The sequence below is a fragment of the Amblyomma maculatum genome, chromosome 11 (genome assembly GCF_055883805.1).
Source record: "Amblyomma maculatum isolate TAMU_Amacu chromosome 11, ASM5588380v1, whole genome shotgun sequence".
Taxonomy (NCBI): Eukaryota; Metazoa; Arthropoda; class Arachnida; order Ixodida; family Ixodidae; genus Amblyomma; species Amblyomma maculatum.
Window position 1 is genome coordinate 133,629,177 of NC_139354.1, and position 27,783 is coordinate 133,656,959.

Sequence of the window (27,783 nt, forward strand, 5' to 3'; positions counted from 1 at the left end):
GCAGGCACAAAAATTCATGCTTTGTGATCCTTGGCCCAGCGCTGATTTTATTTGCTTTGGTTATCGGACCAGCTCCTCAAGTGCGAACTGAGTTCACCTTTACTTGAAGTTTAGTTTAAGGAAATTCCTAGTCTAAGGCGTTCTGACCATCTCGCTCGAGCAGGTAAAAGGAGGTTCCCCGTTAGCTTCAGTGCAGGATTAAAAAAAAAAAGCTCATATGGTATAATATTAAGTTTATGACTAGTTTTATTACTGTAGCACAACTCAAACCATTGAAAAAAGTAAATGCGTTAATATCCAAATATGCACGCAAGAATTTTGCTTGCACATTGTGGCCAGCAGATCGGACAAACACGCTATGTTAGTAAAAGTAACAGCGCATTCATTTTGACATGAATAAAGGATACATTTCATTTCAAATTCGATTCAAGCTGTTGAAAAGAAAGCAGCTAAAAGTTATTTTACATGGTTTGCACTTGATTATTTTATATGCATACACAAAAAGAAACAGCACCTAATGGGGCCCTGAAGGCGTCTCTGAGAAGCCCGTTCTTAGCTCTGTGACACGGCGACAACTGAATTGGGGCTGAACTCCTTTCGTGGTACTTTATCGAAACGAAGTTGGAGGGAGTTGGCACTTGCCCGTGTGACAAAATTATTAGAGCTGGGCACTATTGCTTTTCAACATTGCCGCCTCTCTTCTATTCCTTCGTAGATTTTCTTGTGTACCCTAGAATTTTGGAAAGCAGAAATGAAGACGGCAGTTTGGTGTTGCACATTCACCAAGGCCTAACACTTAACCTTGAAAAAACGTCTGTACTGGCTGAGGACTTTGTCATTTCGTCATCTACAGAGGGAACTTCTCAGCTAGTTGTAAGTTCTTTCATTTTTTCAGAAATATTCATTTTCATTCAATTCAATTCAATAAATATTCAATCCATTTTTTTTGAAATACTGAAGGCTTTAATTTGTAAATGTTGGAGATGAGTGAAATCTTTCACCGTAAGTTTTACAATTTTATAATAAAGCGTATGTTTGCCCAATATATAATGAAATGAATAATATTATTGTGTTGCGGGACTGTCCAGCACTGAAGCCGACCCGAATCCGGCACCTGACGATAACTGGCTTTTCAGCAGCCAATCCTGCCTCATATATCGCTTGGACGCGAGGACCTCATCTTCGCTAGCTTCTGGACTTCGTAAAATCAGCCAACCTTTCCCCAATCATTTATTCATCCTTCATCTCATACCCTACTGACGCCCTGAAGGAATAAATATTGCTAAAAATGTGTTTTGCACTTTAAAAAAATCTCAGAGGTCCTTTTCTATATCTTTCGTAGAGGGAAACATGTATCAATTTTATTGTTTTGTGGGAAAAATTTTCAAAGCTAAGGGGAACTATTTTTGTTTTCTTTGCGACCTCTCGGGCGCACTATGTGAGCAGGAATGTTTTTTTTTTCTTTTTACTTTTTTGAACAAAATAACAGAAGTTTGGCACAACAGTGATTGATGATTGATAAAATAACGCATAAAATCTTTTTTCTTTCTGAATGGCTAGTTCGACGGGCGGAAACTGCAAGAGAGCTTGTATCACGACACTCAACATCGGTGTGCGGTCGCCATCAAGAGACTGAAGAATGGCGTTGAGGTGGTACGTATTTTGTCTGCCATTTATTCTCAAAAAATTAAAGGGCGCCCATTCTTTATGATTAGACCTTTCTGAAATATTCACATCAGCCTACAGTCGATACTGGCTCAAGCACATAAGCTTTACAAAGGTGAAGAGGTCGCTCTGGCGACATCAAAGACGAAGGGAAAGGAAGATTTCACCTTCCGACATCTGACTGCGCCAGCTGAGTGAGTATCAGGTTAGGCAAGGCTGCCTCGCATACAAACGCCGCTACTAGAAGGGGTAATTGAAATCAACATTCTGTGGCTTAGTTATCCAGTTTACATCCAGCAGTCAGGCAAAAGCGCAAGAAAATAATTATTAATCTAAATTTTATAAAATGCGTCACAAATTAGGAGGGGTTTTAAATGCGACAAAAAGGCTCTTTATATACAAAGCGAGAAAGAATAAAACATCTGACATTTAACTACATTTTTATTAACAGTCCTATTTCCCAACTTTTAACTTTCGAATACTTTCGTGTTATAATCAATTCTCCTTTTAGTCGGACTGACAAGATATATTACATCACACCACCTGAAATACTCTATGTAATCTACTTGAGAGATAAGCTCAAAAAACACCAAGCAACGTTAAAGGGACTATGAAATGACTAAAAATGTCACTGGCTTCCGAGTGTTTCCCCAAAGCAAAATTCTTTGGAGCAAAGGCAGCGATTGATTATTATTTTTCTTACTTTTTTTTTAAATCTGTGGGCTGCTCAATTCTCGCATGGCGATGAGATCTGGAATTATTTTGCCCTACGTCACAACTACTGAGAATGACAGCCCACGACAGGCTGTCATTTGCTGCAGGTGCGATGGCGACTACGTCACGGATGCACTTCCGGTAGCTGGGAAAATCGTCTCTTCGGGTGCTGCATGCAGTGCATGCGTGAACACCTGAGCTTGGCAGTCCGGTTTGCAATATTAACCAACAAGGTGGTGAAGTCTGACTTAATGTATGCGTCGGCGCCGCAGTGCAAAAAGAGCATGAACTGGTCCGCTTCAACACTGTATCGACTGTACACATCTGCATCAGATCCCATTACAGGAGCAGCTTATAAAATAGGCAGTGTCAACCTTAGTGTACCGACCGACGGCTCAGCAGCAGGTTCTTACTCTAGTCCAGTCTCGTCTTTGCAGCAGCGGCCATTTGTACGGCGTGTTGATAAAATAATGGAACGTATGTCAAAAAGAGATCTGCTTTCAGCTGCATCGCGAAATTACACAAATTCGCACCGGATGCTGGCAGGTTACCGCAGAGATGCATTCCGCGAGCGCTGCGGCCGACGGCACTCCGGTCATGCGCTGCTCCCGGGTCGTCGCTAGGCCTTGATTTGTTAGGCATCGAAGCCACGGCGGACGGCGTTAAAGATGATGATGATGGCCTCAGGCAAAATGAAACATACCCACGGCGGGCGATACGCCAGGGTGCATTGTAGATTGTAAATATATATGTTCAAGGACTGTAGTATTCAGATAAATATGGATGTTTAACTAGAATTTGGAAAAAATAAAAAGGAAAAGAAAAAGTATGAATTCAGCATAGGAATCTACCTGTTGAAATCATAATCATGAACAGATTCGCACATTGGTTTTAAGGCATATCCTTTGACGCTTCCCCGAAGGAGAGGAGAACAATGGTTACTGGAAGGCCGAATCTCGAAAGGGGAGTCGCTAAATAAATTTTGCGGAGAGATGAGAACCTCCGGCAGAAGAGAAAAAAATGACCTATGGATTCAATTTCTTTGCAAGACTCACAAAGGTTAGTAGCGGATAGCCCCGAACGACATGAATACAGGTTTAGTTTCGGTAATCTGCAGCGCAATAGAGTCATAGACATTTCACGTAGCCTTGAAACACACATTTGGAACCGGCCGTTTCGCTGACTCTAGCGTAGCCCCTCGCGTGCTCTTATACACGATTCCTTCGTGCAGCTGCTAAAATCGGTGACTACCTGCGCTCCCAAACTGCATTCGCCGAGCTGCTTTTCTGATGTTTTACGCAATCGATTCTGGCTCGGACGATACACACACATGAGACAAAACAAGCCATCACGTTACGCATTGCCGCTTCCTAAACAATGTGCGAAAGGACTACTCTTTTTGTTAATTTGAATTCTTTAAGCTGTAAATCCAAACTTTGTAGCAATGATCACTCCGTGTTGTCGCTGGTAATACATGTACATTCTATTCGTTATGCACCAAAAGAGATGCCTCTAGCCGACCATCATGAAAGCGCTCCGAGCTAAAAACGGTGACGACATGTTTGCACGCGTGCAAATCGCAAGCTTGGCTGCCAGCATCCATGCAGAGTCGTTGCTATCTCGTTAACTCCAGATGTGACCGGCCGCTGTTGGTCAAACACAGAGACGGTACCAAAGCTACTGATACCGAAAGCTTACCGGCAGGGCGACAGAAGAAAGGGGTCTTGTAGAAAGCCGTATTTGGCGGGCGTGCACGTTAATTTGCGCTGAAGGGATGGGACAATAATACTAGGTTCCGGAAGTGCTCCTCCGTGGCGGCCACCGGTTCGTGTAGACAGCAGACTGGTCACCTGCAGGCATCAGATCGCGAGTTACCCGGGTCGGTCGGGCTGCTGTCGCGCACAATTCCGAAAGGTCAAGAAACTCAAGAAACCGGCGGCCGTAGAATGCTTGAAACAAGGTTGAAAGCTATACAAACGAAGACGGGAAGGAAAGGCAGAGACCGATGAATGCACGGGCAACGCTCGGGAAAACAGGCGCGACCACCGGAAGCCTGCGAACCGAGCGCCACGAAAGCCTCCTGATTCGAGGGTGCTTCGGTGCCACCCGATGACGTTTTATGGGCAGGGCGGAGTTCCCGAGCTCTTTTCTTCGTTTTTTTTTTGTTTCTCGGAGTGTTGAGTGTTTCTCGGTAAGGAGCAGCGACATTTTTAATGGCCGATAACCCCGATGTTAAAAAAGCTAGATGAAAACTTCTTGCGATGAATTGACTCATAATAAAGTACCTGTCTCTCGACCGATTTGATTTAACTCATTTTAGGCACTTTATTGTCCCTTTATTAAGTTGTCTTGTACATCAATCATTAGGCCGAAACTAATATACGCCGATATTGTCTTGAATCCACACAGCAAGAAAGATATTCTACAACTCCAAAATCTGAAGAGACAATTTATATACAACAAATATTAAAAATCTGACTCTCCATCTGCTCTAAGGATATCAAATCAAAAACAGTCCCTCTAATTTAACATAAATGTTATAGAATTGCCCTTTCGTCATATTCTTCTCCCCATAAAAATTGGGAATCTCCCTAATGAAGTCAAGGAGTCAACAACTAGAAAAACCCTGAATTAGCAAAGTTACTACTTGCACTGTCTACTCTGCTAGAATAGACCAATACCAATGTTCATATTTCCGAAAACTATCAGACTAGAAATTGCCGCCTCAAATAATGTTTGAAAAGACAAATCTATAAATGCCGTTTCTAACACTGTATAAGTCTTTCTAGATATTCTGGCAACCTCTTGTTGGTGACCTTTTATTGTATATATTGAATTACACTCTAGCTCTACGTGTTTTGAATATATATTTTCTTGTTCAATTTTTGCATATCCTATTTCGCCCGTACAAGGACTGCGTATAGAGTACTTAACTTAATACTCGACACTACTCACACGACGAGGTGCAATTCAGCTCCTAATGGAAGATGCCTAGCGTATGGGACGCAAGAAATTTATTCGTACCGGGACTGAAGGATACATAATTACTAACGCTGCCGACGTGATCGGGGAGAGCCGGGTGACTAAGCAGTGACGATTACCTGCTTGTACACAACTTTTCAAATGTAACCTGGTGTCAACCTGGGAAGCTTCACTTCCGTTGTCCTGCAGCATGTCGTCCGCGCGGGCATGCGCTGATGCAAGCAGCTACCTGGAATTTCGTACCGTGATTTACGAACTATTTTGATTTATTGAACCTTGCGCACTACGATGCATTTCGTTACAATAAGCGATGATTAAGATGGCTATACACGAGCTGTGATGCACAACAGGTAGCAAAAGGTCATTGCTCTGTCAGCACGCAAAGCTTCAGAATACACTCGACAAAATTAATAATGAAAAATGGTAGGTGTTTAAACGCATTTTGAAATATTTGTTTTTGGGGTGGTATATAATGCAGCAATGTGAAATGTGAGCTCAGCGTGATTTTCCTTTAATTCTCTCAATCCGATGTTTTCTTCTTATGACAGTGTATTTTTGTTTCGTATGACAGTAGATTTGTGACGCCCCTTTTTTATTAAGATAATGAGATTTTTCCACATTGCCTCCGCTGCTGTCATCAGTTGGGGCAGTCGCCTCGTTAGCTCCTGGTAGTAGTAGCATCTAGCGACTTCTCCATGCTTTTTATTTGTACAAAGGGAAATAAAATTTGATTTGATATGATTTGAAACGGAAACACATTAAAATTGAGAGCCAAGTACAGCGTTACAAAAATAAGAATTCTTTTATTTTGCTTTCAGGAAAAGCATTAGTACAAATCATCATCATCATCATCAACATCATCAGCCTGACTATACCCACTGCAGGACGAAGGCCTCTACCATATTTCTCCAATTGACCCAGTTCTGCGCTAGCTGCATCCACTTGACCTCTGCGAACTTCTTAATTTCAACCGCCCACCTTACTTTCTGCCGCCCCCTGCTACGCTTTCGTTCTCTTGGAATCCAGATTGTTACCCTAAGCGACCATCCGTTATCCTCTCTTCGCACTACATGTCCTCCCCATTCTTATTTTTTCTTGATTTTCACTTCAGTTCAGGCGTTCAGTCGTGTCCGACTCTTCGTGACCCTATGGACCATGCCACGCCACGCTTTCCGGTCTCTCACTATCTTCTTAACATCACATATCTTCATCTGCAATGCCTCGAGAATGCCATCTAACCATCGCGTTCGCTGCCTACCCCTTCTCCGGCGACCCTCAACCTTTCGCAACATCAAATCTTTCTCCAGCGACTCCTCTCTTCTCATCAGATGACCAAAGTAGCTGAGCTTTAACTTTAGAATTTGACCCTCCAATGAGCAGTCAGGGTTTATGGTCGACAATATCGACTGATTTGATCTTCTGGCAGTCCAAGGAACTCTTAAGAGTCTTCGCCAGCACCACAATTCAAACGCGTCAATTCTTCGGCGGTCAGCCTTTTTCACAGTCCAACTCTCGCATCCATACATCACAACTGGAAAGACCATAGCACGGGTTATACGGATCTTGGTTGGCAGACTAATGTCTCTGCTCTTTACTAGGTGGTCAAGGCTAACCATTGCTCTCTTTCCCAGAAGCAGGCGTCTCCTAATTTCATGGCTGCAGTCTCCTTCCGAGGTAATCTTGGCGCCCAAGAACAGAAAATCTGTCACAGCTTCCACTTCTTGTCCATTGATGCTCCAGGACTTGATAGGGCAAGACGCCATGATCTTCGTCTTTTTAATGTTCAGTTTAAGCCCAAACTTCTCACTCTCTTCTTGTACGCGCATCAGAAGTCTCTTGAGTTCCACTTCACTTTCTGCCATTAAAGTGGTATCATCCGCATATCTAAGGTTGTTGATACGTTTTCCAGCAATCTTCACTCTAGCTGAAGACTCGTCCAGACCGGCCTTCCTCACGATGCACTCTGCATATAGGTTAAATAGGCAGGGCGACAGTATGCAGCCTTGCCTCACCCCTTTCTCAATCGGAAACCAATCAGTAAGACCATGCCCAGTTCTGACTGTGGCCTCTTGCCCTTCATAAAGGTTCCTGAGGAGACAGATGAGGTGAATTGGAACTCCCATCTCTTGGAGAGCTTGCCACAATCTGCCGTGATCTACGCAGTCAAACGCTTTCGCATAATCAATAAAGCAGAGGTAAATGGGTTTCTGGAACTCTCTTGCTTTTTCCATGATCCAGCGAAGGTTGGCAATTTGGTCTCTAGTTCCTCTGCCCTTGCGAAACACAGCTTGCACGTCCGGAAGCTCCCGATCCACATACTGCTGCAGCCTACCTTGCAGGATTTTTAACATCACCTTGCTAGCATGCGAAATAAGCGCGATCGTGCGGTAGTTGGAACAATCTTTGGCACTGCGTTTCTTTGGAATGGGGATGTAAACTGACCTCCTCCGATCCTGTGGCCACTGCAGGGTTGTCCAAATCTTTTGACATAATGTATGCAGTGTGTTAACAGCGTCGTGGTTGAGGTTTTGAAGCAACTCAGCGGGAATACCATCAATTCCGCTAGCTTTGTTCTTAGCAAGGCTGGCTAAGGCCCATTCAACTTCACTCTTCAGGATGCCCGGCTCGAGATCAGTAATCACAACCGTCCTATGTTGGGTTTGCACATCCGGGTCCTTCTTGTACAGTTCTTCTGTGTATTCCTGCCACCTCTTCTTTATCTCTGAGGCTTCAGTGAGGTCCTTGCCTCGTTTGTCCTTTATGACGCCCAGCTTAGCACAGAAGCTTCCTTTGATATCTTTGATTGTCTTATACAGAGCTCTTGGATTCCTTAATTGGCTGTTGTCCTCAACTGCTTGACACTGTATGTTCAGGAAGGCATTCTTATCTCTCCTTGCTATTTTCTGAAAATCCGCATTGAGAACCTTGTATCTTTCTCTTTCCCCCAGACCTTTTGCCATCCTCCTTTCCTCAGCTATTTGCAAAGCCTCTTCAGATAACCAGTTTGCTTTTTTGCATTTCTTTTGCTTTGGAACTACCTTAGTAGCAACTTCTTGTATTATATCACGAACATCAGTCCACGTCTCTTCGGGCTCTTTTGTCTTCGAGATCTAATTCTTGAAATCGATTCCTGACTTCCACAGCATATTCTAATGGAATCTGATCCAGATCATACCTGAAATGCCTTCTAGTTTTCTGCGTTTTCCTCAATCGAAGCTTAATTTTGGCAACAAGAACCTGATGATCGGTGCCACAATCGGCCCCAGGCCTTGTTTTTACTGCTTGTATAGCGCTTCTCCATCTCTGCCGGCAAAGAATATAATCGATCTGATTCCTGTACAGACCGTCCGGTGAAGTCCATGTGTACAGGCGCCTCTTGTGCTGTTGAAAATGAGTATTCGCTATGGTCAGGTTGTTTTCTTGACAGAACTCTACTAGCCTCTGCCCAGCTTCATTTGGCTCACCAAGACCGAACTTGCCTGTAATTCCGGATATTTCTTCACTCCTGACCTTAGCATTCCAGTCTCCTATGAGAAAAACGACGTCTGGTGATGGGGTGCGGTCTAAAAGGCATTGTAGGTCCGCATAAAATCTCTCAACGTCAGCTTCTTCAGCAGCAGTGGTCGGTGCATAGACTTGGATAACTGTTATGTTGAAAGGGTGACCTTGGATCCGAAGTGAAATCATTTGGTCGTTTTTGGGGTTGTACCCTAGCACTGCTTTGCCCATTCTTCTGTTTACTATGAGAGCTACCCCATTCCTTCTCTTGGATTCGTGCCCACAATAAAAGACATAATGGTCGCCGGAGTTAAATTCTCCCATTCCGGTCCACTTGAGCTCGCTGATACCCAAGATATCAATGTTCAATCTGTCCATTTCTCGCTTGACGATATCCAGTTTACCTTGCGTCATAGATCTTACATTCTATGTTGCTATGTGATATATCTCCTTGCAACATCGGACTTTCCGGTCGCTTCCCGACACATCCACAACTGAGCGTCCTTTTGGCTTTAGCCCAGCCGCTTCATTCGTCCTGGAGCTACTAGGAATCGCCCTTTGTTCATCCCCAGTAACATGCGGGACGCCTTCCAACCTGGGGGGCTCATCTTCCGGCGCCATATCGATAATGGTATTGTGACTGGCCATAGGGTTTTCTTGGCAGGAAATACTGGAGTGGGTTGCCATTACCTTCTCCAGTGAATCACATTTTGTCATAACTCTCTGCCGTGACCTGTCTATCTTGGGTGGCCCTACACAGCAGAGCTCACGACTTCATCGAGTTTCGCAAGCCCCTCCGCCACGACAAGGCAGTGATCCATGAAGGGGTGATTTTCACTAGAATGTCGGTAACGAGTTATTTCTCTGACCCACTCTGCCCGCTTCCTATCTCTTAATGTTACCCCTACCACTTTTCGTTCCATAGCCATCTGGGTTGTCCTCAACTTAAGTAGAACTCTCTTGGTTAGCCTCCAAGCCTCCACATTTCAGGGCCATAGGTGAGTACAGGTAAGATGCAACTGTTATATACTTTCTTCTTTAGCGATACCGGTAAGCTGCTAGTTATAATCTGTGAGTGCGAGCCAAATGCGCTCCATCCCAATCTTATTCTTCTTGTTATTTCCTTTTCATGGTCCGGATTTACGGTTACTACCTGTCCTCAGTAGATATATTCGCCTACTACTTCCAGTGCATCGCTACCTAATGTAAACTGCTGCTCCTTCCCGAGGCTGTTGAACATTACCTTAGTCTTCTGCAAATTGATTTTCAAGCCTACCTTTATACTTTTCCTGTCTAAGTCATCAATCATTATTTGCAGTTCACCCCCGAGTTTCTTAGCAAGGCAACGTCATCAGCAAATTGCAGATTACTGAGGTACTCTACATCTACCCTTATCCCTAACTGCTCCCATTCCAAGTCTCTGAATACTTCCTCTAAGCAAGCTGTGAATAGTACTGGGGAGATTGTGTCTCCTTGCCTAACACCTTTCTTTATGGGCACTTCGTTACTTTCTTTATGCAGAAGTCTGGTTGCTGTGCAGCCACTATATATATCTTCCAGCATTTTCACGTACGGCTTGTCTACCCCCTCATTTCACAATGCCTCGCAGATTTCGCAGATGCTCGAATCATTTTTCAGGCTCAAAAATATTTAGGTATAAATGAAGCGTTAATGGGCGCATCCCACTTGCAACGGAGAGTGAGCAGTTGCATGAACCGAACGACTTCATTGAATATTATGGTTCATCTTCCTGAAGCGATTTAAGCAACGCGGGACTCGGTAGTTACGATCTCTGAATAATGTTTATTTCATTGTGTTTATTACACGTTTATATTAGTAACACCTATTGTTCTTGACTTAAAGGGTATCTAGGTATGACTGAAGGTGAAATATCAATCCAGCATGGTATTCTTTACAGCGAGGACTGCTCAATGACCATTTGAGGATTGCTCCAGTTAAGGATGTCCAGCAGTTAGCTGGCGGTGTTAAATTGCACGAGGTTGTTGAGCTGACCGAAAGAAGCAAGCCGTCTTCAGAAGAACGTAAGTTAGATCGCCATATAGGGAGTATATGTCTTCTTCCTTCCCAGCAAGATTTGTACAAAAGCCACAAAAATTATTTTTCTGAAAGCCGCCTCTTTTCCAGACATAGTTAAAAAAAAAGCATGTACATTCTATTGAGTGCTTATTTCAATATTCAACATCTTCAAATATCATCTTCGAAAGCCCAGGGACAACTTATTTTCTTTAGTACACCGACTCCAAGGGACGAAGTGACGCTAAAATCAATTGGCTTCAAAGTGTAATTTGTCACCAAAAAGGAAAGTGTTAAGTTTTACATTGAACAGTGCAACTAAACAACAGGTGCAATAGTTATTTCCTCTTGAAAATGTTCCGTTCTTTCATTTAGGTCGTAAATTATTGCGAGTTAGTAAGACGGGATACAAATCGGCCCGTAACAAATGATAATGTGAAATCCACAATGAAACTCACGGCTAGTGTAGTGATGTGGTAATGAATAATCTAGCATGGTCATCGAGTACGACGGCATTAAGGCAAAACACGTGCGATGAGGCCACGACTCATTGCAATGTATGTACCTATAGACGTGTTGGAGGTCATTATATGGGGAAATCTGTCCATGCATTCAGAGGAATATAATCAATCTCGGTCTAATTTTCTTACGAGCAGGGGCGCCGATTACCATGTTATGCATGCAAATGGCTGAAAACATGACTGGGTTTCTCCATCGGCATCCATAGATATGTCAGTCAGGCTTGCACGCCTAAGGGGTGGCCGCGCAAGCATATTTTTACCTCAAGGCTTGGCACGCCGCTGCGAGTTGCCGTCGACCGAAAAAATAAAAAATAAAATGCGCTGATATTAGTTGATCTCCGACGTGTTGTTCCTGCCTCGTGGCGTGGATACGATAACCGAAAATCAGATGTCTGTGTCAGCGTTGTTCACATCATGTTAATCCCAATGTGTAAAAGAAAACGGCATACCAATGCTCAGTAGCATAGGCACGTATGGATATCAGCACTTTCATCATGTGCACATATATATATATATATATATATATATATATATATATATATATATATATATATATATATATATATAGACTTAAAGTAGGTGACACACGGTAGAAAAAACAACACTTTATTCCGACCTACTTTAAGTCTATGCCCTACCGGACCCATTCGAGCTTCAACCCCCTCCCTATATATATATATATATATATATATATATATATATATATATTGTGAGCCTTCCGTGGATGGTCTTTAATTTGTATATGCCGTGATCTTCCTCTTTCATTTGTACATACCATCATCATCGTTCCGCGGCGCCGGCTCCGGCACGCGCCTGGGTTTTGTCACCGGATTAAAACGCTAGACAAGGCATCGCTGTCCTTGCCGTCACGACCTTGCCGTCTCAACCTAGCCTTCTTTCACAAGTGGTGGAGGTCGAATTCGATCCCCTTGCTGCCTCTCGCTGGAGCTACGTTCCGGTCGCCGTTTGGCAACTACCACCATAACCATGTCCACCGAGAGCAATCCCGACCCGGCCGGACCCTCTACCTCAGCTGCACCGATGCCTCCGACTCTGCCCACATGTCAACGCGACCCACCGCTGTTCGCTGGTCGTCGTGACGAAGACGTGGATGACTGGCTTGACACATATGAACGCTGCAGTGCCTATAACCGGTGGGACGATGCTTTAAAATTCCTCAACGTTTCGTTCTATCTAATTGAGGTCGCCAGAAACTGGTTCATTAATCGCGAACCCCACACTACTAACTGGACCACTTTCAAACAGCAATTCCGCCAATACTTCGCCGACCCGGCAGTTCAGACTGAGATCGCGAGAAACAAGCTCGCTTCCCGCCTTCAAGGTCCCGATGAATCATATGCGTCTTACATAGAGGCTGTTCTTGCACTTTGTCGGCGCAATAGCCCCACCATGACGGAACCTGAACGTGTGCACCACGTCTTAAAAGGGAACAATGCTATGGCATATCACACCTTAGTTGCCCAGAATCCTTCAAGTGTTGATTCAATTATTGCGACCTGCCAACGCCTCGACCAGCTGCAGTCCTCTCGATTACAGCCCGGCTTCGCAACTGGTCCGATCTCTGCTGACCTTGATCTGCGGGCAATGATTCGAGCAATCATCCGCGAGGAGCTTCAAGCCCTCAATCCTTTCTGTCCACATGGCTGCGATCATTCTTCCGCACCTCCTAATGACGCCGTTCTCCGTAACATGATTAAAGAAGAGTTAGCTACCATCAGCCGCCCTATGACAACCGAACCTTCTGCAAACCGCCCAGCGCCGACCTACGCGCACGTCGCTGCATCCTCCCCTTCTTTGGTTCCCCCGCCCCAACCAGCACCAACATACAATCACGTCAATGCAATGGCGATGGCTCAACCTACACAACCCAAATACGCACCTTGGCGTCCCCCCCGACCAGTCTGCTATTACTGTGGTATTAGAGGACATATATCCCGCTTCTGTCGTCGCCGCCTTCAGAACGAGCGCCGTGGTTACGACACCTTCGAATGCGACATGCCTTCAACCTCATATCATCAACGCCGGTCTATTCCAAGCCCACCTCGACGATCCTCCCCACCTCCAGTATCTTCCTCTGAGCCTCGTGGGAACCATGTATCCCGACGCCGGTCCACATCCCCATACCGCCGCTCAGTTTCCCCTCTCCGCCCCGCAACCGTTCTCCCTGTCCGCCATCCGGAAAACTAAGTGTTGCAGTTTCCGGAGGTCGAACTGCACTCTGCGAACTTACTAAAAGTCCTCCTGATCGCCCGTATAACGTGATTGCTGTTATCGCTGAAGGTTTACCGGTTGAAGCTTTGATTGATACAGGGGCTGCAATTTCTGTCATTCACGCTGATTTGTGCTACCGTTTGCGAAAAGTGACAACCCCATATGATGGGCCTGAACTCCGTGGAGCCAATGACGTCCCTTTGCGCCCTTCAGCGAAGTGCACCGTACGAGTTGTTATCGACGGCATCCGCCATCATGTGCAGTTTGCTGTGCTCTCACCTTGTTCGCATCTCATGATTTTCGGATGGGATTTTTTGTCAACCGCTTCAGCGTTAATTTCTTGTGGTGTCCGTGTTATCCATATGACAGACAGCGAATTTTCATCTGACTTTTCTGAACCACATCATCCCCTCGTTGCCGCCGCTGATACTGTTTTGCCTCCTCAGTGCGAAAAACTGCTTACTGTTGTTTCTGACCACATCACTGACGCGGACGTACTCATTGCACCATCATATAGTCATCTTCCACGCGGCATCGCCTTCCCGTCAAGTCTTGTCCGGTTCCACAACGGCTCAGCGACAGTATTGACCACTAACACTTCACGTGAATCCCTCGTGCTCCCAAAAGGAACTTCTCTGAATTGTATGGTGGATGCTCAACTTTTTTCCCTGATGGTGCTCACCGCCCCTCCGCCTCAGAAACGTGTTTCGACAGACGTCTCTCTTTCTGTTCTCGCAAAGACTATTAATCCTAAACTCCCGCTGAACCAACGCCAAGAACTGCTGACATTGCATCGACACCACCAAGCCATTTTTGATGCCACTTCCACACCTCTGGGACGGACTAGTGTTGCGCACCATCGCATCATTACTGAAGATAACTCTATTATTCGCCGACGGCCTTATCGGGTTTCCCTCTCTGAACGAATAATTGAAGAAATTGTAAATGATATGCTCCATCGCAATATAATTCGTCCTTCAACAAGCCTATGGTCCTCCCCAGTAGTGCTAGTTAAAAAAAAGGACGGCTCGCTACGCTTTTGTGTTGATTACCGCGCACTTAACAAAATTATCCGCAAAGATGTATATCCGATGCCGCGAAGTGATGACGCCCTTGACTCTCTCCAAGGCTCCGAATATTTCTCGACCTTGGACCTCCGCTCAGGGTAATGGCAAATACCTATGCACGAGCACGACGCTATACACGAGGACGACAAAGAAAAAACCGCTTTCGCAACACCCGATGGCCTTTACGAATTTAACGTTATGCCTTTCGGACTTTGTAACGCACCAGCGACATTTGAAAGAATGATCGACACTATACTTCGTGGCCTAAAACGGAGAACCTGTTTGTGTTACTTGGACGACATTGTTATCTTTTCGGCAACCATTAATGACCATCTCACGCGCCTGAATGAAGTCCTCACCTGTCTCGCTTCGGCAGGCCTTCAGCTCAACAACAAGAAGTGCCACTTTGCACAGAAGGAAATTATAATATTGGGACATCTGGTCAGCCATGACGGCATTCGCCCTGATCCTGAAAAAATAATCGCGGTCTTGAACTTTGCTCGTCCACAACGGACTACAGATTTGCGCAGTTTCCTAGGCCTCGCGTCCTATTTCCGGCGTTTTATAAGGCATTTTGCAACTATTGCTGCACCACTTCATGAGCTACTAAAAGCACGCAGCCCTTTCGTGTGGACTGAGCAGTGCGAAACTGCTTTTAATGACCTCAAGCACGCCCTCACATCAGATCCTGTTCTTGGCCACTTGAGTGACAGCGCTCCAACTATCCTGCACACTGATGCCAGTGGTCACGGTCTTGGCGCTGTACGTCTGCAGCGTGATGCAACATCGCGTGAGAAAGTGATTGCCTTTGCCAGTCGGACTCTCACTCCAGCTGAGAAAAACTACACAATTACCGAGCAGGAGTGTCTTGCTGTCGTCTGGGCTGTCCAAAAATTTCGCCCTTACCTATACGGTCGGCACTTCACAGTTGTGACCGACCACCATGCTCTTTGCTTGTTGTCTTCACTCAAAAATTTGACAGGCCGACTTGGCCGCTCGATTCTACGCCTGCAAGAATACCATTTCGACGTCACTTATAAATCTGGTCGCCAACACCAAGACGCCGACGCTCTCTCTCGCTGTCCCCTTTCGGAATCCACTTGATGCTTTTCTTCCCAATTCATTTCCACCTCTGACCAGAGCCGACCATCTCTTTGCCCGACTTATATCACAACCGTTTGTTTTGACGACTCTGAGAACAAGCACGCTCTCCGCTCACAGCAATTAGCCGATGCCTACTGCCGTCCTATCATCGACCGCCTTATCGGCACTTCGGACCCTCCCAATGCTAGGCTTCGCCGACAGCTTCGCAATTTCAAGCTCGAAGATGGCATCTTACTCCGCTACGTATATTGCCCTGATGGAACTCGCTGGATCCCAGTCGCGCCGCGTGTGCTTCGCCCACGTATACTGGCGGCTCTCCACGATGACGCTACTGCAGGTCACCTTGGTTTTGACAAAACCTACGACCGCGTGAGAAAACGATTCTTTTGGCCTGGCTTATCTTCCACCGTTGCCAAATACGTCGCATCCTGCCCTCTGTGCCAACGTCGCAAACGGCTGACTTCTTCGCCCGCTGGCCTTCTACAACCTCTTCCTTGTCCAACCACGCCATTCGACGTAGTCGGCATCGACTTATATGGTCCCCTACCTCTCTCCTATGGGGGTAACCATTGGATTATAAGAGCTGTCGACCACCTCACACGCTACGCTGAGACAGCACCTGTACCGACTGGTTCCGCTGAAGAAGTAGCAAATTTCTTTTTGCGATCAATTGTATTGCGTCATGGCGCTCCTCGGGTGCTCCTAAGTGACCCCGGTACAGCCTTCTTATCGAAAGTCGTTGCCGAAGTTCTTCACGCGTCATCCACCCTTCATAAGACAACCTCAAGCTACCATCCCCAGACTAACGGTCTGACTGAGCGATTTCATCGCACCTTGTCGGACATGATATCAATGTACATCACACCAGATCATCGAAATTGGGACACTATTCTACCATTCGTCACATTCGCCTATAATACAGCAGTACAGCGAACTACCGGTTACTCTCCATTTTTCCTTGTTTACGGCCGTCCTCCCACTACAACTCTCGACGCTTCCTTCTCTGCGCCCGACTACTCCACATCAGTACCTACCCAATTTTTATCTCGTGTGGCCAGATGCCGTCATCTTGCCCGCCTCAACACGGCAGCGTGCCAGGAAGTCCGCAAAACTCGCTATGATTCTACACATCGAGTGGTCTCTTTTCGTCCTGGTGACGAAGTACTGCTTTACACACCATTGCGCAGCCCTGGCCTTAGTGACAAATTCCACCACCGCTACGTAGGTCCCTATGAGGTCATAAGCCAAACTTCTCCAGTGAACTACAAAGTGACGCCTGTTGATCCCCCAGCTGATCGACGCCACCGTGGAACTGAAATTGTTCATGTGTCTCGCCTGAAACCGTTTGCGCGCCGCGATGCACCGGTTAGGTAGGAGCGGCCAGGCTGGCCGCTTCCGACCCCCCGGGAAGATTGTGTGAGCCTTCCGTGGATGTTCTTTAATTTGTATATGCCATGATCTTCCTCTTTCATTTGTACATACCATCATCATCGTCCCGCGGCGCCGGCTCCGGCACGCGCCTGGGTTTTGTCACCGGATTAAAACGCTATACAAGGCATCGCTGGCCTTGCCGTCACGACCTTGCCGTCTCAACCTAGCCTTCTTTCACAATATATATATATATATATATATATATATATATATATATATATATATATATATATATATATATACACACACCATCGTTGTGTTGTTTTTCCTTCCGCTTTACATTTTAAATTTTCTTTATCCCGATAATCACCTTAAGACTAATTCCTGTCAATGCCAACAGTGGTAAACATAAAAAAGCAAGCAACTCAACATTTGTCTCACACTCATAGACAATTCGCTCGTTTAAATTTATATATTGTGACATTATGCCCTGCATCGCTGGACGTAAACAAATACAACGATCAGAAGCAGTGACACAGAAGACAACAAAGTGGCAGCAACGTTTAGTGCTAGAAGAAGGTTAACGCTGCTGTGATTCCGTTGCTTTCTTGCTCAAGTAGTCGACGAAAGTCTTCGGTACTGCTCCATTAGGCACTATTTTACCACCGCTTACCATCCACAAACGAACGGCCTCAACGAACGCCTCAAACGCACGCTCACGGACATGCTGTCTATGTATGTCTCGGATGATCACCGTGACTGGGATATTAAGTTTGCCGTTTGTAACGTTCGCGTACAATTCTTCTCGTCACGACACAATGGGCTACTCACCGTTTTATCTTCTATACGGCCGCGACCTCCCCTTCCTTTTGACAGCGTATTGCCTCCCACCGCTAACACCAGTTGCTAGGTTCGTGACGCCATCTCCCGAGCTGACGCAGCCCGTGTTATTGCTCGCCGACGACTGGCCTCCTCCCAAAATTCTCAAAAACGGCGCCATGATTCCCGCCACCGGGATGTCCACTACTCTCCGGTCTCTCTCGTCTTGCTCTGGACTCCCGCTCGTAAAGTTGGGTTGTGTGAGAAGCTCTTGCCACGCTACGCAGGACCCTACCGTGTTTTACGGCCAGTCACTCCTGTGACATACGAAGTCGCCCCTGTACATCCGTCGCCACAGTCCTCTATGCCAAGCACCGAGATTGTTCATGTCGCCAGAATGAAGCCGTACTACCCCTCCAGTAGTTCGTCCTAGTGCGCACCGGGACTGTGCTTTTCTTGGGGGGGTAATATGACATATATGCCCTTCATCGCTGGACATAAAAGAAGACAACGATCAGAAGCAGTGACACAGAAGACGACGAAGTGGCAGCAACGTTTAGTGCTAGAAGAAGGTTAACGCTGCTGTGATTCTGTGCTTTGTGTGCTGCGTCATCCTGGACTAACCTTCGTGCACTAACCTTACCACGTATCAATATATTGTGAGAGCCTTCTGTAGACGTTCTTTAATTTTTACATGCCATGATCTTCCTCTTTCATTTGTACATACCATCATCATCGTCCCGCGGCGCCGGCTCCGGCACGCGCCTGGGTTTTTGTCATCGGAGTAAAACGCCAGACACGGCATCCCTTGCCTTGCCGTCTCGACCTTGCCGTCTCGACCTGGCCTTCTTCCACAAGTAGTGGAGGTGAGACTTGATCCCCTTGCTGTTTTGTTCCCTGCCTCTCGCTGGAGCTACGTTCCGATCGCTGTTTACCGCCTGCCACCATCGTTATGTCTACCGAGAGTACCCACGAATCGGCAGGACCCTCTACTTCGGCTGCACCACCCCCTCCGACTGTTCCCATACGACAACGCGATCGGCCGCTGTTCGCTGGTCGTCGCGATGAAGACGTCGATGACTGGCTGGACAACTATGAACTCTGCAGTAACTACAACCGGTGGGATGATGCTCTAAAATTTTTGAATGTTTCTTTCTACCTCATTGAGGTCACCAGAACCTGGTTTATTAACCGCGAACCTCACAGCACTAACTGGACCCCGTTCAAGCAGCAGTTTCGCCAATATTTTGCGCACCCAGCAGCTCGGAATGAGGCCGCGAAGAATAAGCTCGCCTCTCGCCTCCAAGGTCCCAATGAGTCGTACGCGTCTTACATAGAGGCCATACGTGCACCTTGCCGGCGTATAAGTCCCACCATGCCGGAACCTGAACGCGTACACCACATCTTGAAAGGAATTAATTTAGTGGCATATAATACCCTGATTGCCCAGAATCCTTCTACTGTTGACGCCATTATTGCGACCTGCCAACGTATCGAGCAGCTGCAGTCTTCCCGATTGCAGCCCGGCATTGCTACTGGCCCGACCTCTGCTGACCTGGATCTGCGGGCACTGATTCCAGCCATCATCCGGGAGGAGCTCCAAGCCCTCAAGCCTGTCTGTCGACACGGGTGCGATCATTTTTTGGTATCTTCTAATGACGCCGGTCTCCGCAACGTCATTAAAGATGAGCTGGCAACAATCACCCGACCTATGGCGTCTGACCCTCCTGCACCCCGCCCAGCATCGACTTACGCACATGTCGCAGCATCACCTCCTTCTTTTGTTCCGCCGCCCCAACTGGCACCGCCCTACAACCACACCAACGCCGTGACGACGGCGCAGCCTACGCCACCCTATTACGCACCTTGGCGCCCCTCTCGCCAAGTGTGCTACTACTGTGGAATCCGAGGGCATATATCCCGCTTCTGTTGTCGACGCATTCAGAACAAGCGGCGTGGTTACGACGCCTTCGAAAGTGACGTACCCTCGTATTATCAGCGACGACCTATTCCCAGCCCACCTCGTCGATCCTCTCCACCGCCGGTATCCTCGTCTGAACCAAGTGGCGCCCATGTATCTCGACGCCGGTCCCTTTCCCCATACCGCCGTTCAGTTTACCCTCTCCGCCCCGCAACTGCTCTCCCTGTCTGCCATCCGGAAAACTAAGTGTTGCTGTTTCCGGAGGTCAAACTGCACTCTGCGAACTTACTAAAAGTCCTCCTGATCGCCCGTATAACGTGATTGCTGTTATCGCTGAAGGTTTACCGGTCGAAGCTTTGATTCATACAGGGGCTGCAATTTCTGTCATTCACGCTGATTTGTGCTGCCGTTTGCGAAAAGTGACAACCCCATATGATGGGCCTGAACTCCGTGGAGCCAATTACGTCCCTTCGCGCCCTTTAGCGAAGTGCACCGTACGAGTTGTTATCGACGGCATCCGCCATCATGTGCAGTTTGCTGTGCTCTCACTTTGTGCGCATGTGATGATTTTTGGATGGGATTTTTTGTCAACCGCTTCAGCGTTAATTTCTTGTGGTGACCGTGTTATCCATATGACAGACAGCGAATTTTCATCTGACTTTTCTGAACCACATCATCCCCTCGTTTCCGCCGCTGATACTGTTTTGCCTCCTCAGTGCGAAAAACTGCTTACTGTTGTTTCTGACCACATAACTGACGGGGACGTACTCATAGCACCATCATATAGTCATCTTCCACGCGGCATCGCCTTCCCGTCAAGTCTTGTCCGGTTCCACAACGGCTCAGCGACAGTAGTGGCCCCTAACTATTCACGTGAATCCCTCGTGCTCCCAAAAGGATCTTCTCAGCATTGCATGGTGGATGTTAAACCTTTTTCCTTGATGGTGCTTACCGCCCCTCCGCCTCAGCAACGTGTTTCGTCAGACGTCTCTCTTTCTGTTCTCGCAAAGACTATTAATCCTAAACTCACTCCGAACCAACGCCAAGAACTGCCGACATTGCTTCGACACCACCAAGCCACTTTTGATGCCACTTCCACACCACTGGGACAGACTAGTGTTGCGCACCATCGCATCATTACTGAAGGTTACTCTATTTTTCGCCGACGGACTTATCGGGTTTCCCTCTCTGAACGAAAAGTAATTGAAGAAAATGTAGATGACATGCTCCATCGCAATATAATTCATCCCTCAACAAGCCCATGGTCCTCCCCAGTAGTGCTAGTTAAAAAAAAGGACGCCTCGGTACGCTTTTGTGTTGATTACCGCGCACCTAAATTATCCGCAAAAATGTATATCCGATGCCGCGAATTGATGACGCCCTTGACTCTCTCCAAGGCTCCGAATATTTCTCGACCTTGGACCTCCGCTCAGGGTAATGGCAAATACCTATGCACGAGCACGACACTATGCACGAGGACGACAAAGAAAAAACCGCTTTCGCAACACCCGATGGCCTTTACGAATTTAATGTTAGGCCTTTCGGACTTTGTAACGCACCAGCGACATTTGAAATAATGATCGATACTGTGCTTCATGGCCTAAAATGGAGAACCTGTTTGTTTTACTTGAACGATATTGTTATCTTTTCGGCATCCTTTAATGACCATCTCACGCGCCTGAATGAAGTCCTCACCTGTCTCGCTTCGGCAGGCCTTCAGCTCAACACCAAGAAGTGCTACTTTGCACAGAAGGAAATTAGAATATTGGGACATCTGGTCAGCCATGACGGCATTCGCCCAGATCCTGAAAAAATCATCGTGGTCTTGAACTTTGATCGTCCACAACGGCCTACAGATTTGCGCAGTTTCCTCGGCCTCGCGTCTTATGTCCGGCGTTTTATAAGGCATTTTGCAACTATTGCTGAACCACTTCATGAGCTACTTAAAGCAAGCAGCCCTTTCGTGTGGACTGAACTCTGCGAAACTGCTTTTAATGACCTAAGGCACGCCTTAACATCAGATCCTGTTCTTGGCCACTTCAGTGACAGCACTCCAACTATTCTGCACACCGATGCCAGTGGTCACGGTCTTTGCGCTGTATTTCTGCAGCGTGATGCAACATCGAGTAAGAAAGTGATTGCCTTTGCCAGTAGGACCTTGACTCCAGCTGAGAAAAACTACACCATTACCGAGCAGGAGTGTCTTGCCGTTGTCTGGGCTGTCCAAAAATTTCACCCTTACCTATACGGTCGGCACTTCACAGTTGTGGCCGACTACCATGCTCTTTGCTGGTTGTCTTCACTCAAAAATTTGACAGGCCTACTTGGCCGCGGGATTCTACGCCTGCAAGAATACCATTTCGACGTCATTTATAAATCTGGTCGCCAACACCAAGACGCGGACGCTCTCTCTCGCTGTCCCCTTTCGGAATCAACTTGCTGTTTTTCTTCCCAATGCCTTTCCACCTCTGACCAGAGCCGACCGTCTCTTTGCCCGACGTATATCACAAACGTTTGTTTTGACGACTCTGAAAACAAGCACGCTATCCGCTCACAGCAATTAGCCGATGCCTACTGCCATCCTATCATCGACCGCCTTATCAGCGCTTCGGACGCGCCCAATGCTAGGCTTCGCCGACAGCTTCGCAATTTCAAGCTCGAAGATGGTATCCTACTCCGCTATGTGTATTGCCCTGATGGAACTCGCTGGATCCCAGTCGTGCCGCGTGTGCTTCGCCCACGTATACTGGCGGCTCTCCACAATGACGCTACTGCAGGTCACCTTGGTTTTGACAAAACCTACGACCGCGTGAGAAAACGATTCTTTTGGCCTGGCTTATCTTCCACCGTTGCCAAATACGTCGCATCCTGCCCTCTGTGCCAACGTCGCAAACGGCTGGCTTCTTCGCCCGCTGGCCTTCTACAACCTCTTCCTTGTCCCCCCACGCCATTCGACGTAGTCGGCATCGACTTATATGGTCCCCTACCTCTCTCCGATGGGGGTAACCATTGGATTATAACAGCTGTTGACCACCTCACACGCTACGCTGAGACAGCACCTGTACCGACTGGTTCCGCTGAAGAAGTAGCAAATTTCTTTTTGCGATCAATTGTATTGCGTCTTGGCGCTCCTCGGGTGCCCCTAAGTGACCGCGGTACAGCCTTCTTATCGAAAGTAGTTGCCGAATTTCTTCACGCGTCATCCACCCTTCATAAGACAAACTCAAGCTACCATCCCCAGACTAACGGTCTCACTGAACGATTTCATCGCACGTTGTCGGACATGATCGTTGTCGGTGATCTGGTGTACATCACACCAGATCACCGAAATTGGGATACTGTTCTACCATTCGTCACATTCGCCTATAATACAGCAGTACAGCGAACTACGTTTGTTCTCCATTTTTCCTTGTTTATGGCCGTCCTCCCACTACAATTTTCGTCGCTTCCTTCTTCTCTACGCCCGACTACTCCACATCAGTACCTGCCCATTTTTTATCTCGTGTGGCCAGATACCGTCATCTTGCCCGCCTCAACACGGCAGCGTGCCAGGAAGACCGCAAGACTCGCTATGATTCTGCACATCGAGTAGTCTCTTTTCCTCCTGGGGACGAAGTACTGCTTTGTACACCATTGCGCACCCCTGGTCTTAGTGACAAATTCCACCACCGCTACGTAGGGCCCTATGAGGTCATAAGCCAAACTTCCCCAGTCAACTACAAAGTGACGCCTGTTAATCCCCCAGCTGAGCGACCCCACCGTGGAACTGAAATTGTTCATGTGTCTCGCTTGAAACCATTTATGCGCCGCGATGCATCTGTTAGTTAGGAGCGGCCAGGCTGGCCGCTTCCGGCCCCCGGGCAGATCGTGAGAGCCTTCTGTGGACTTTCTTTAATTTTTACATGCCATGATCTTCCGCTTACATTTGTACATACCATGCATCATCATCGTCCCGCGGCGCCGGCTCCAGCACGCGCCTGGTTTTTTGTCATCGGAGTAAAACGCCAGCCACGGCATCCCTTGCCTTGCCGTCTCGACCTGGCCTTCTTCCCCAATATATATATATATATATATATATATATATATATATATATATATATATATATAGAGAGAGAGAGAGAGAGACACAGATAGCCGAAAGCAGGAGCCAACAGTTGGGAGAGGGAAAGAGAATGCCCATGTGGTTATCGCTGGAGATTCTAACATGAGCAGGTGCAAGCGTGATATCTTGGACAGTGTAAAGGGTGATAAGCGAGTGTCGGAACCTTCCCATGGATTACAATGAGGGCAGTGCTGAAAGAGAGTAAAAATAGGCTGTTGAAAAATTCCGCAGAGCATAATCTGGTGATAGTAGCCGCGGGGCTAGACGATGTCTTCCATGGTGACGCTGAAGGAGTGGTGGAAAGTATAGCTAAGGGAGTTGACGATATCAGGGATATAACAGAGCAAGCGCAGATAGTTGTATGCACAGTACCGAAGTTGCTAGGATCGAACGGAAAGCTAGAAAAGGACGTGGTGATATTTAATCAGAACATTGGAACGTTAAGCCTTGACACTCTTGAATCTTGGCGTAGACTGATTTGTCAGTCATTTTTTGCATACTGCGTTAATGCCTATCTCACATTGTTACTGCTTGGGCTGTCCGGGGACATTGAGCTGAATCCAGGTCCGGACCCTGACTCACGCGCATCGCTTGAATCCATTTCATCGGCAATTGCACGCATCGAGCTCACCCAGAACAATATACTGTCTGAAGTTTCGCTGATACGAGACGTTCAAAAAAGCATAGAAAACATGGTTTGTAGTCTTTCGAATCCCGTTGATGCGCTTAAAAAATTGTGGATAGTTGTGGATCCGAGGAAAACAGCTCTAGATCGGCCACTAACCCTACCATTGAGAAGTTATCTTTAGATATCAAGACACTTACGAGGAAATATGACGACTCTGAAAATCGTCTTCGTCGCATAAACCTGCTCTTTCTTTGCATCAGGGTTGTAAAGGTCGAAACTTGGGTGGATACGGAGTCAAATGTTGTCACGTTTTGCTCTGAGATACTTGGTTTAAATATCGATAGCTCTGAAATTGAGCGAGCCCATAGACTTGGTCGCTTCCGAGAATCAAAGAATCGGCCCATTATAGTTAAGCTAGCCAATTACAAAACAAAGTGTAATGTCCTCTCTGCTGGGCCCAAGTTGAAAGATCTGCCGTATTCAGTACATGAAGATTACTCGGCGCGTGTTCGATTTGCCCGTGGAAAACTATTTGCATATGGGCAGCAGAGAGCTTCTAATTTCAAGATGCGCTTTGACCAGCTTATCATTGGCAATATAAAGTGTACATGTATGACGATGACTCCGACTCCGTGCATGAACTAAAAACATAGAAGACACCGCGAAAACACCGGCACCCGGTCTCGCCGCCATATTAGCCTGTTCAAGCTCCCACCAGTGCGCCTGCGTGTCGAACTATGTCTGTCGTGCTCGCAAACGTTCGTAGTTTCATACCGAAGAAGGAAACTGTGGAAACTATCCTAAATAACAATCAAAGCAATATTGTGGTATTCACTGAAACATGGTTGACTCCGGACATCAATAATGATGAACTGCTTGACGATATGTCATCTTTCACCGTTCATAGGCTCGACAGGGCCGGTCGTAGGGGCGGTGGCGTTCTTGTACTGATAAAATCGGTTATACATTCCTTCACTATTGATGTTACATGTCACCATGAAATTCTCTGCGTAAACTTTTCGCCTCCCGGAAGCACAAATATAATGATTGCCTGTTATCGCCCACCGGATTGTGATACCTCTTTTACTAACGATCTGCACTTGGTCCTTCTTGATTCAAATTTTCGCTTTCTTAACGCGAATTATATTCTTTGTGGCAATTTTAACTTTCCAGATATTGATTGCATGAGCTTATCTGCACCTCCCGCTGTTCCAAAGATTTTATTCACTTCGCTCTTATGTTTAATCTTGCCCAAACTGTAAGCATGCCAACTCGCAATAATAACACACTGGATCTAGTTCTTTCCACCAATCCCGATTTGATACAGTCAATGCAATGTGTCAATGGTGTGAGCGATCACAAAATGCTGCTATTTGACTTATCCTTCCCAGCCCCTGTTCGACAAAAATCCATAAAACACATACGTGACTACAGGCGGGCAGACGTGTCTGGTATTAACGAAGAGTTAGAAATATTTTACCATTCCTTCCGTGAAACTGCCTCTCTAAAATCTGTGAACGAAAACTGGCTGTTATTTAAGCTCAAACTTTTATCACTCATTCATAAGTACGTTCCTCTCGTTTCTATTCGCGGTAGTACAGAAAACCCGTGGTATTCGAACGCTTTGAGAAAGCTATCCCGAAAGAAAAAAACGCCTTTTTCGTGCAGCGAAGACATCACATTCTGAACTTAAATGGGAAAAATATTTTACTTGCCTGAAGGAATACATACAGCTTTTGAGACAATCAAAGAAAAAGTTTCATCACCAGGACCTACTCTGCATTCTTCGTACCAACCCCCCAAAATTCTGGAATATTCTTGCACCTACGCGTAGTAAAAGCCATAACATTTCCTTACTTAATCACGACAACTCCCCAGTGCCGATTGATCAGCGTTCCGATGTCATGAATTCATACTTCTCTTCTATTTTCCCTCGAGAACCTACCCTGAACACACCCAACCTACCTCCTTTAAACTTTGCTCAGATGCCCCCCATTCACATCAATTCTGAAGGAATTGAAAAATTGATCGACAGCCTAAAGCTGTCAAGTAGCCCTGGTCCTGACAATATACCTGCGAAGGTGCTTAAGTCCACCAAAGTTATTTCCAGCCTTATCTTTCAGATCATATTCACCCAGTCCTTAGTTAGCAGTTCGATTCCGGATGACTGGAAACTAAGTAGAGTATCCCCAGTGTTCAAATCAGGAAACCGCTCCGATCCATCCAATTATCGCCCTATTTCGTTAACTTGCATAGCCTGTAAAATAATGGAACACATCATCTACTCCCAAGTTGCAAGCCACCTCGATAATAACTCATTTTTCTTTAAGAACCAGCATGGCTTCCGCCCCGGTCTTTCCTGCGAGACTCAGCTCTTTGAATTCACTACTGACCTTCACTTTAACCTTGACTCATCTTTCCAAACCGATGTCATATTCCTGGACTTTTCCAAAGCCTTCGATCGCGTCCCTCACAAAAGACTGATGTTTAAACTTTCACGCCTTTGTATTGATCCATTAACTTTATCCTGGATTAACTGCTTCCTCACGAACCGCTTTCAATACACCGTCATCGGAGGGCATCATTCCGCCACACACGAAGTAATCTCGGGCGTGCCGCAAGGGTCCGTGCTTGGGCCATTGCTGTTCCTCATCTTTATAAATGACCTCCCCTCTGGCATAGCATCATCCATTCGCCTGTTCGGCGACGACTGCGTCTTATACCGTCGCATTTCTTCTCACGATGACCAAGTAACCATTCAAAACGACTTACGTAAAATTTATACCTGGTGCTCAGACTGGATGATGGAACTAAACGTAACCAAACGCAAATTCATGCAGGTGTCACGTAAACGTTCTAATATTTCCCATACATATTCACTAAAGGCAACTATCATATCACAGGTTGAAACATACAGGTATCTCGGCGTCCTAATCAGCAGTAAACTAACATGGAATGAGCACATCACCAAACTAGCTGCTGACACTTCGAGAACTCTGGGCTTTATTAGAAGGTCACTTTCACTATCACCTCCATCCATCCGCAAACTAGCGTACGAAACTTTCATTCGCCCGAAGCTCGAATACGCATCTGCAATTTGGCCCCCTCATCAAATGTACTTAATT

General features: G+C 46.5%; 1 long non-coding RNA gene across 1 annotated transcript; it reads left to right on the forward strand.

Annotated features, from left to right (window-relative positions):
* The first annotated feature begins 721 nt into the window (after window positions 1-721).
* LOC146175005 (uncharacterized) lies at window positions 722-10,908 on the forward strand. The gene is made up of 3 exons (XR_014701953.1): window positions 722-873; window positions 1,561-1,653; window positions 10,778-10,908. It is a non-coding gene; the product is annotated as an uncharacterized LOC146175005 (long non-coding RNA).
* Window positions 10,909-27,783: the final 16,875 nt, after the last annotated feature.